Source organism: Penaeus chinensis, chromosome 2, assembly GCF_019202785.1.
Source record: "Penaeus chinensis breed Huanghai No. 1 chromosome 2, ASM1920278v2, whole genome shotgun sequence".
NCBI lineage: Eukaryota > Metazoa > Arthropoda > Malacostraca > Decapoda > Penaeidae > Penaeus > Penaeus chinensis.
This window is the reverse complement of record NC_061820.1, coordinates 15,914,133-15,924,132: the sequence shown is the minus strand read 5'-3', so window position 1 is coordinate 15,924,132 and position 10,000 is coordinate 15,914,133.

Sequence of the window (10,000 nt, the reverse complement as noted above, 5' to 3'; positions counted from 1 at the left end):
TTTCACTTTCGACCACCGCATTCATTACGAAAGAGCCAAGCACCACTCTCTCCCTCGCAGGAGTTCCCAAGCGCCGCGCCGTAGTGTGGGTGGCACTAAATCAGCTTTTTACGACCGTGCGTGACGCTTTTATAGGCCTGGCTTATGGAAGGAAAGAAACCCCTCTACATAACACGCTGTATGGATATGAAGGGTTGTTTGGTGTTGGTGAATAACCTTACGATCGGTCTTTACCCGTGGAGATTAAGGTGATAATAACCATAACTGTATTGATAATGTTACCTTGAATAGTGATAATTAATGGTAAAATTATGATGAATGCTTGTAACAATAGTAAAGAGGATGGTGATAAAAGGTAATGATAATATAGTAGTGTAATAATAAAGTAGCATAACAATATAATAGTATAGTGATGTTATTGATAACACTGACAATGATAATAACATTAGTAATAATGGTAGTAGTAAAGATGATAATAGTAACAATAACAGTCTTGAGGCATAGTGAAAATTAATATCTTGAGAGGAAATGCTAATGTAGTTATATATGGCTATTGCAATCCAAGTTTTACACACCAAGTAATATTAATGATAATAATGATGCAGTGATAATTTGATGATAGTAATAATAATGATTATCATCTTCATCCTCAAAACGATAATAGTAATAAAGTTAATGATGATGATAATGATATTAATACAGTAATACTATAATAACAATAATGATCATAATGATAATAACTAGTGATACCAATGGCAATACCAATAATAATAGTAATGATAACCACAATGATAATGATAAATATAATGATAATAATGCTAATGATATAATAAATATAATAATGATAATGATAAACGCTAAAAATAATCATAATAATAGTTGTAATGAAGAAAATGATGATAATAATGGCAATGATGATGGTAACACTAATAAGGACAATGATGATATTAGTAACAGTGTTAGTAATAGTAATGCTAATAATAGCAATGAAAATACTAAAAATCATTAAAATGATTACAAAAATGGTAATAATGATGATAATGATGATATGATAATAATAATAATGATAATAATAACAGTAATGGTAATAATAGCAATAATGATAATGATAGCAATAATGATGATAATAATAATAATGACGAAAATAATAATGATGATAACAGCAATGATGATGATGATGATAATAATTATGATAGTAATGAAAAAAATATTATAATAATAGTGATAATGATAATAATAATAATAATAACAATAATAATAATAATAATAATAATAATAATAATAATAGTAATAATACCAATAACAATAGTAATAATAATGATAATAATAATAATAATAATAATAATAATAATTATAATGATAATAGTAAAAGCAATAATAATAATAACTATAATAATGATAATAATAATAATAATAATAATAATAATAATAATGATGATAATAGAAATAATAATAATAATAATAATAAGATAATAATAGTGATAATAATAATGATAATAATAATAATAATGGTTATAATGGTAGTAATGATAATAACAATAATAACAACAACAATAATATAAATAAAATAATAATGATAATAGTAATGCAGTATTGTAATAATAATAACATGATGATAATGATAATGTTATGATAATGATAACAATATGAATAAGGAAATAATAGCAATGGTAATATAAAAAGCAACAATAATAATAGTAATGATAACAAAAATAATAATAATAATCATAATAATGATCATAATAATGATAACGATAATAATGATACTACTACTAATACTGTTTATAATAATAATGATAATAATAATGATGATAATGATAATAATATTAATAATAATGATAATGATAATAGGAATGCTGATAATGAGGAATAATGATAATTAAAATAATAGGAATTATGATAATAATAGCAATAATAATAACAATGATGATAATAACAATAACATAATAATAATAATAATAATAATAATAATAATAATGATAGAATGATAATAATGATAATTATAATGATGATAATAATAATAACAGTAATAATAATAATGATAATAATGATAATTATAATAATAATAATAATGATAATAATGATAATAATGATGATAAGGATAATGATGAAAATAATAATAATAATAATAGTAATAATAATAATGATATAATGATAATAATAATAATAATAATGACAGTAATAATAATAATGGTAATAATAATAACAATAGTAATGATAATTATGATGATAATAATGATGAAAATAATAATAATAATAATAATAATAATAATAATAATAATAATAATGATAATAATAATGATAATGATAATAATAATAATAATAATAATAATAATAATAATAATAATGATAATAATAATAATGATAATAATAATAATGATGATAAAAATAATAATAATGAAAATAATAATAATAATAATATTAATAATGATAATGATGATAATAATGATAATAATAATAATAATAATGATAATAATAAAGATAATATTATCAATAATAATAATGATAGTAATAACAATAATAATGATAACAACAATAACAACAACAGCAACAAAAATAATAATAATAATATCAATGATAATAATGGTAATAATAGTTATAATAATAATAATAATAATAATGAAAATAATAATAATGATAATAATAATAATAATAATATTAATAATGAAAATAATAACAGTGATAATGGTAATAATAATGATGATTATAGTAACGATAACATCACTAACGATCATGGTAAAGATAACAACTATACTATACAACGATAAGGGTAACAACATATACTAACATACCTCGAATGTGTCTCTTGCATCATCTGTTGCTTCCGTGCGTAGTCTCTCCCTGTTCTTTTGTGTTGTAGAGGAGCTGTGTGCCTCTTGATTCATCTTTTTGTTCTGGTCAGTAAGTATACAGTAATGATTTAGGAAATATTAAGGGTAGTCAGTGACAACGATGATAGAATTACGTCAGTAGTGTTAACAACAATAAATATGAAGATGATGATAGTAAATATAGTACATAATATTAACATCACCATCAGATAATGGGACAATGAGAAGAATATTTATAACGATAGTGAGACAACAGCAATAAGGGTAATCACTACCAATACCAATAATGGTACTTAATGTTAATCCCTACAATAACGATGTTAGCGGTGGGTATTTAAGGCCAGTGTATCAATACTGCTCACTCCTTTACGGACCGAAATGACTAGACCAATGATGATAAACGAAACAATAACGGTAACAATGACAATTAAGACAAGATAAGTATTCTTTAAGAAAGGAGTCTTTAACAAATAACAGAACCGGCCCCGTACAATGACAGCTTCCGTTTCGCCATTGTGTTAGTATAATTGTCAGTAACGACAAACCAACGAGACCTCGACGAACCTGAAATAAAATGACATTCTGGATTTGACCGAATACACACGCGCTGTTGTTCATGATCCCGAGGCTCAGATTGGTTCCCTCCAGCCTTGGGGATTGGCTATTGTTCCCTGGACAATCTTCCCTGAGTCCCCCCTCTCCCTACATTCCCCTCCCGCCCTCCCTCTCTCCTCCTGTCTCTCTTCTCCCCACCCTCCCTCTTCCCTCCTCCATATCTATCCCCTCCCCTCCCTCCTCCCGCACTATAGGTCACAGCAAATCCCTCATGACGATCACTGCCAGTTGTCACGTACGTCCTTTTCATTTTTCTGGGCGTTGCTTATTTCCCCTTTATTCTCTTTTGAATTTTTTTCTTGGTGTTACCAACCCCCTTCTTTATTTCTTCGTCTTGATCGGCCATTCCAAGTGATCTCTCCCAATATCACGGGGCGCTGAGATATTTACCGTAATGGAAACACTTACTAATTTTTTTGAAGCTCAACATGTGAAACCGTTAAAGGCAAAGATCGCCAACGACCATATCAAATGCAAATTAGATAATGTGATTCAATTAACAATTATAATTTCATTTCGACACTTCAGTAATATGGTTATAATATACTGAATTGTACGCGGAAGAAATATAGACGATAATAACTATTTCTACAAACAATTGTACATATGTTGATAAGATAACAACACTACAATAGTCTCATAAAAGGGCTCAGAAAATACTGTATGAGAGTATACACGATATTCTACTCTTATAAAAACAGCTAAGTGAAAAAAAAAACAAAGAAACAATCATCCGTCAAATGAAAAGGTTATTCAATCGCCGCCTTTTATTGGTTTCCTAGTTTGTAATTAAGATTAAAAAAAAAAAAAAAAAAAAAGAAATACCGATAGACTGTGATGAAAAGGTGTGAGTTAACCATGGCTAGGTAATGATTGGGATTGTTGCTGGTCTGGGTCTACATACAGATCTATGATGAAGTTAACAGACCCATTGCAAGTGCGATCCACCACAGAAAAGTTATTATAAATACTATTATTATTATTTTCATATTCTTCTTCTCCTTATTATATATTGCTGATATTATCATATTATTATTATTATCATTACTACTATTGTTAATTCTCCTCCTCCTCCTGCTCCTCCTCCTCCGCCTGCTCCTCCTCCTCCTCCATCCCCTCCTCCTCCATCTCCTTCTCCTCCTCCATCTCCTTCTCCTCCTCCTCTCCCTCCTCTTCCTCCTCCTCCTCCTCCTCCATCCCCTCCTCCTCCATCTCTTTCTCCTCCTTCTCCTCCTCCTCTTCTTCCTCCTCCTCCTACTCCATCCCCTCCTCCTCCATCTCCTTCTCCTCCTCCTCTCCCTCCTCTTCCTCCTCCTCCTCCTCATCACCATCATCATTATCGCCATCATCAAGACCACTATTATTTATTACTTATTCATTACCACCTGACATAACCTCGGTCGTCAGAAAACCGTTTCTAATTCGGTCTCATATTGAAGATGATGCTAACTATATCAAAATCACACAATCTCATTTGCATGTAAACACAAGAGGCGAAGAAAAATCTGTCAAGTTAAAGTGAGCTCGGTTCGATATTATTTCATTCAAGTAATCTAAATTTGATGATTTGGCTATAAACCTCTGGCTGTTGGTAAAGTCATATTCTGATGATAATAATAATTATAACGATGATAATGATAATGGTAATAATATGGTAATACTACTACTACGAACACTGATAATTATAATGGTAAACAATACTTATTATGATAATAATCATAACAATAATTATGATGATAATAATAATAACAATAATTATGATGATAATAATAATGATAGTAATAATAATGATGATGATAATAACAATAACGACAACAACAGCATCAACAAAACAATGAAAAAAACAATGAAAATAATAATAGTCACAATAAAAACAATAATGTTTATGATGACAGTAATGATCATGATAATGATGATAATTGTAATTATAATAGTAATGATAATAACAATAATAATGCTAATGCTAATAATGCTAATAATAACAATAATAATAATAATAATAATAATATTAATGGTAATGATAATAATGATAATGATAATAACAATAATAGAAATAATAACAATGATAATGATAATGATAATAATAATAATAGTAATACTACTACTACTACTACTAATAATAATAATAGTAATAATAATAAAAAAAATAATGATAATAATGATAATAATAATAATGATACAAATAATGATAGTAATAATGATAATGATGCCAATAATAATAATGACAATATTAATAATAATAATAATAATAATAATAATAATGATGATGATAATGATAATAATAATAATAACAATAATAATGATAATAGTAATTGTAGTAATAATAATATTAATAACAACAACAACAGCAACAACAGCAACAATAATAATAATAACAATAATAATGATAATAATAATAATAATAATAATAGTAATGATAAAAATAATAGTATTAATAACAACAACAACAACAACAACAATAATAATAATAATAATAATAGTAATAATGAAATAATAATGACAATAATGATAATAATGATGATAATGAAAATGGTAATGACAATGATAATATAAGCAATGATAATAATGATGATGATAACGATGATGATGATAACAATAGTTATAACAATTATAATAATGATCATGATTATGATTATAATCTTGAAAAAGATGGTAAGATGATGGTAATAATAATAATGATAATGATGATTATAGTAACAATAATGATTATGATAAATTAACACTATTACTACTAATACAACTCATGATAATGGTAATGATAATGAAAATGAGATGATGATAATGATGATAATGATAATAATGATGATAATAATAATATAAATAATAATAATAATAATTATAATAATACTGTTCCTGTTGGTGGCGTGTAAGTGAAAATGCCCGTAAGTAGTAAAGCTCTACATGGCTTTACTCATTACTTTTTCAAGAGTTTTATATAAAATTCATGAACCTTCTTATTTCTACACCAGTAGTGGTTCTGTGCCTCCCCGGATACGGATAGAGAGACAGATAAATAGTTAGATAGGTAGATAGATAGATAGATAGATGGAGAGTAAGGTAAAGAAAAAATGTGGTTGTGATTCTCATCATTTGTTATTACTTATCTAAAAAAAAATTCTTAGCAACAGACACTCTAAAGCTGCTCTTACTAGGTCACAACCCTCCTTAGATCTTCTAGCTATGCGCTTTTCCCCTTGCCTTGGCGTCCCCTGCCAGTGGCCCTGTCTAGAACGCTTCCTATGACATTTTTGAAGGGCGTCCCTTAGCTGACTGACGTCCCTTTCCTCTCGATGTTCCTGGAGAAGCGGTATCGAGGTCGCTTGGGATTAGCAGCTGATATGCTTACGTCTAACTAAACTCTTTATCCTGCTAATCCTCGGTTTGATCATATGTGTACTTAAACTGTCCACGCGGAGAGAACACTATGCCTATCCTCCGGCATCACATCATTTTTATTTTATTATTATCAGTTATTATTATTATTAAAAAAAAAAATTGTTATGGGGCTCCAGTTCGTAATGTCTTTTTAATGTTTTTGTAGCTAGAGATCTCCCAAATAATTATTACTTTTAGGATGAAAGGCTTAATAACTTCAACATGTCACTCTTCTCTTTTCTAATTCCTATTAAAAAAGAAAAGGAAAGAAAGAAAGAAAAAAAAGGCTGGGCCCTATGTGACTTGATCTTATTGTCTTCAGTGTCTGACAAGTTCTGGCACAAGGTACCGAGAACTAAACTTCGTTACTCTCCCCTTCCCATTCATTCTCTATATCAGTTCCCAGGCTTTCATGTTACGACTTTCTGTCTATCACTGTTGACAGACCAGGATCCTAATTTTACAGTCAGACATCCTCTGTTGATCTCGTTCATTTATGTACAATCCGTTTTACTTATTCTACTAAGTTTAATCTTCAGTTTTTCCTTAACTTTCTAATTTCCCTCTAAATCTACATATGTTTAAAAACGCTGAAATCTAGCCTCTGTCGCCTAACACCAGTTTACCCATGTAATCTAATTCGAACTTATCTCAAACAGATCAGCTTGCTAGAACTGGAACTGTTGTTAATTAAACGTTAATTTGGTCTCATTCAAACGTACTTAGAATAACACTCTCACGTGGTGTTTCTCGTTTTGTTACTCTCCTTGACAACAATGAATCTGAGGCAATTTTCCTAATCACTGACCATGATTTACTTCACTCTGAATGTATTTTTCTTTGTCGTGTTAGTTTCCTTGTCTGTTTAATAGTTAATCTTTGTTAATCTGTAGTCCCTTTAATTTCTGTCAAAGTCGGGGCCGCAAGAGGATATTTGGTTGCCTGAATCTTTGGCCTGCTCACACACACACACTTACATCTGCTCTCTCTCTGTCTGTCTGGCTCTCTCTGTCTCCCACTGTCTCTCTCTCTATATATCTGTCTGTCTGTCTGTCTGTCTGTCTGTCTGTCTGTCTTTCTGTCTCTCGGTCTCTCTGTCTCTCGGTCTCTCTCTCTCTCTCTCTCTCTCTCTGTCTGTCTGTGTGTCTGTCCTCCTCTCTCTCACACACACATAGATACACAAACGCAAACGCAAACACAGACACACACACACACACACACACACACACACACACACACACACACACACACACACTCACACTCACACTCACACTCACACACACACACACACACACAGGGAAAAGGGTGAGGGATATAGACATATATAAAAGTATGCTGATCAAGAGAGAATTTGAGATAAAGAGAATCTAAGTTCCGTGAGCTCATAAAACCACATCGGTCTATCCACTTATTCAGTACTATCTATCAAATTCATGAAATGGCTCTCCACCGGCGTTATTCCGTGCTATCTTCTCAACTCAGTGTGCGAAGGTAGTATGAGTACAAGAACCATATCCACCCAAGTCTAAAGCCAAAAAAGTGGTCAGTATATATAGATTATTGGCACCAAGCGCGACTCGTATGCTCAAGTGCTCTTCACAATACCAGATATAAAATAGGAAGGGTCGAAGGAGACCGAGGACATCCTATCCTTATTCCCTCACTCCCTCCGCCATTCCCATGCTGCTTGGGGGAAGAATAAGCAAGCGACGCAATACAAATAACAACGATTGTGAGATAAGAGCTGGAGAATACGCGCTGACGGCCTCCCCAACGGGACCCAGGAATGCAACATGAATATTTTGTAGCTGGACCTTAGGTTATCGACTAACTCCGAGGCTCTCCGCTCTCCTGGTCGATGCGGGATATCTACCGAGTCACACAACGCACTGTCTGTCCCCGGCCTTGACCCAGTGTGTATGCCTCTCGCATAGACTACGTGGGAAACACTAGGGTGAGACTTAGTATGAAAAGCGGCGGGTGTTGCCTCGTCGTGAGAGTAAACATACTACATAGAACAAGGGACCTAAATTTAATGGAAAGAATCGGTACGCTAAGGATCAGGCTAATGAGTGAATTTAGCATCATGAAACCATTTCCTTTAATACTGTTCACAGCGACTGCAACATAACACGGTAACAATGATCAGAATCAGCATCAAACAAGTTATAACCTATTACATTAGCATATCTATCAATACAGAGTGTCAATAGCATCAGCCATGGAGCCAATAACACAGGAATTATAGAATCAAAACAACATCAACTTACGTGATTGATGAAGACAGAAGATTCAGCCTTCATCTGGGAGGAGATCATAACGTGCAATGGAATGAAAATGCTTCGCGGGTCATGCTCATCGATCTTATTCAGCTCGACATGACTTACTCATGTTCATGTGCATAACAAAGGGTTTAACGACCCGTTAAACTCTTTGTTATGCACAAGACCGCTTAGAAAACGTGGGAATATTTTTTCCTTCCTGAGAATCATATGGTAACAATTATCGTTATTGTTACAAATGTTCTCGTTAATATTCTTATATTTGTTATCTTATTCATTATCATAATGGTCGTTATTGTTCTTGTTATCACAATGATATTAGCAATGATATTAGCATTACTATTTTTGTTATTATCACTCTTCTTGTTTCACATCTTTATTATTGCTACCATTAGTGTCATTCATACTGAACTCATTATCATCATAACAACTACTTTTTCTTCTCCCCCCCCCCCCTTCTGCTTCTTTTTTCTTCTATCTCTTCTTTCAATCTTTCTTTTCTATTATCGTGATAGTTATAATAATAATGATAATAACAATAATGATGATAATATCAATAGTAATAATAATAATAATGATAATGATAATAATAGTAATAATAGTAATTATTATTATTGTTGTTATCATTATCATTATCATTATTATTATCATTATTATCACTTCGAATTATTATCATTATCATCACTATCATCATTATTATCATCATTATCATTATCAGTATGATGATGAAGTTCATAAATTCATATCATTACAATTACTAGTACTACGACTATCATTATTTTTGTTATTATTAATTTCTTTATCATTACTATTATCACATAATTATTGTTATTGATCATTAGTATCATTAAAATCGTTATAATTATCGGTACTATTATCATTATCATTATCATTAGT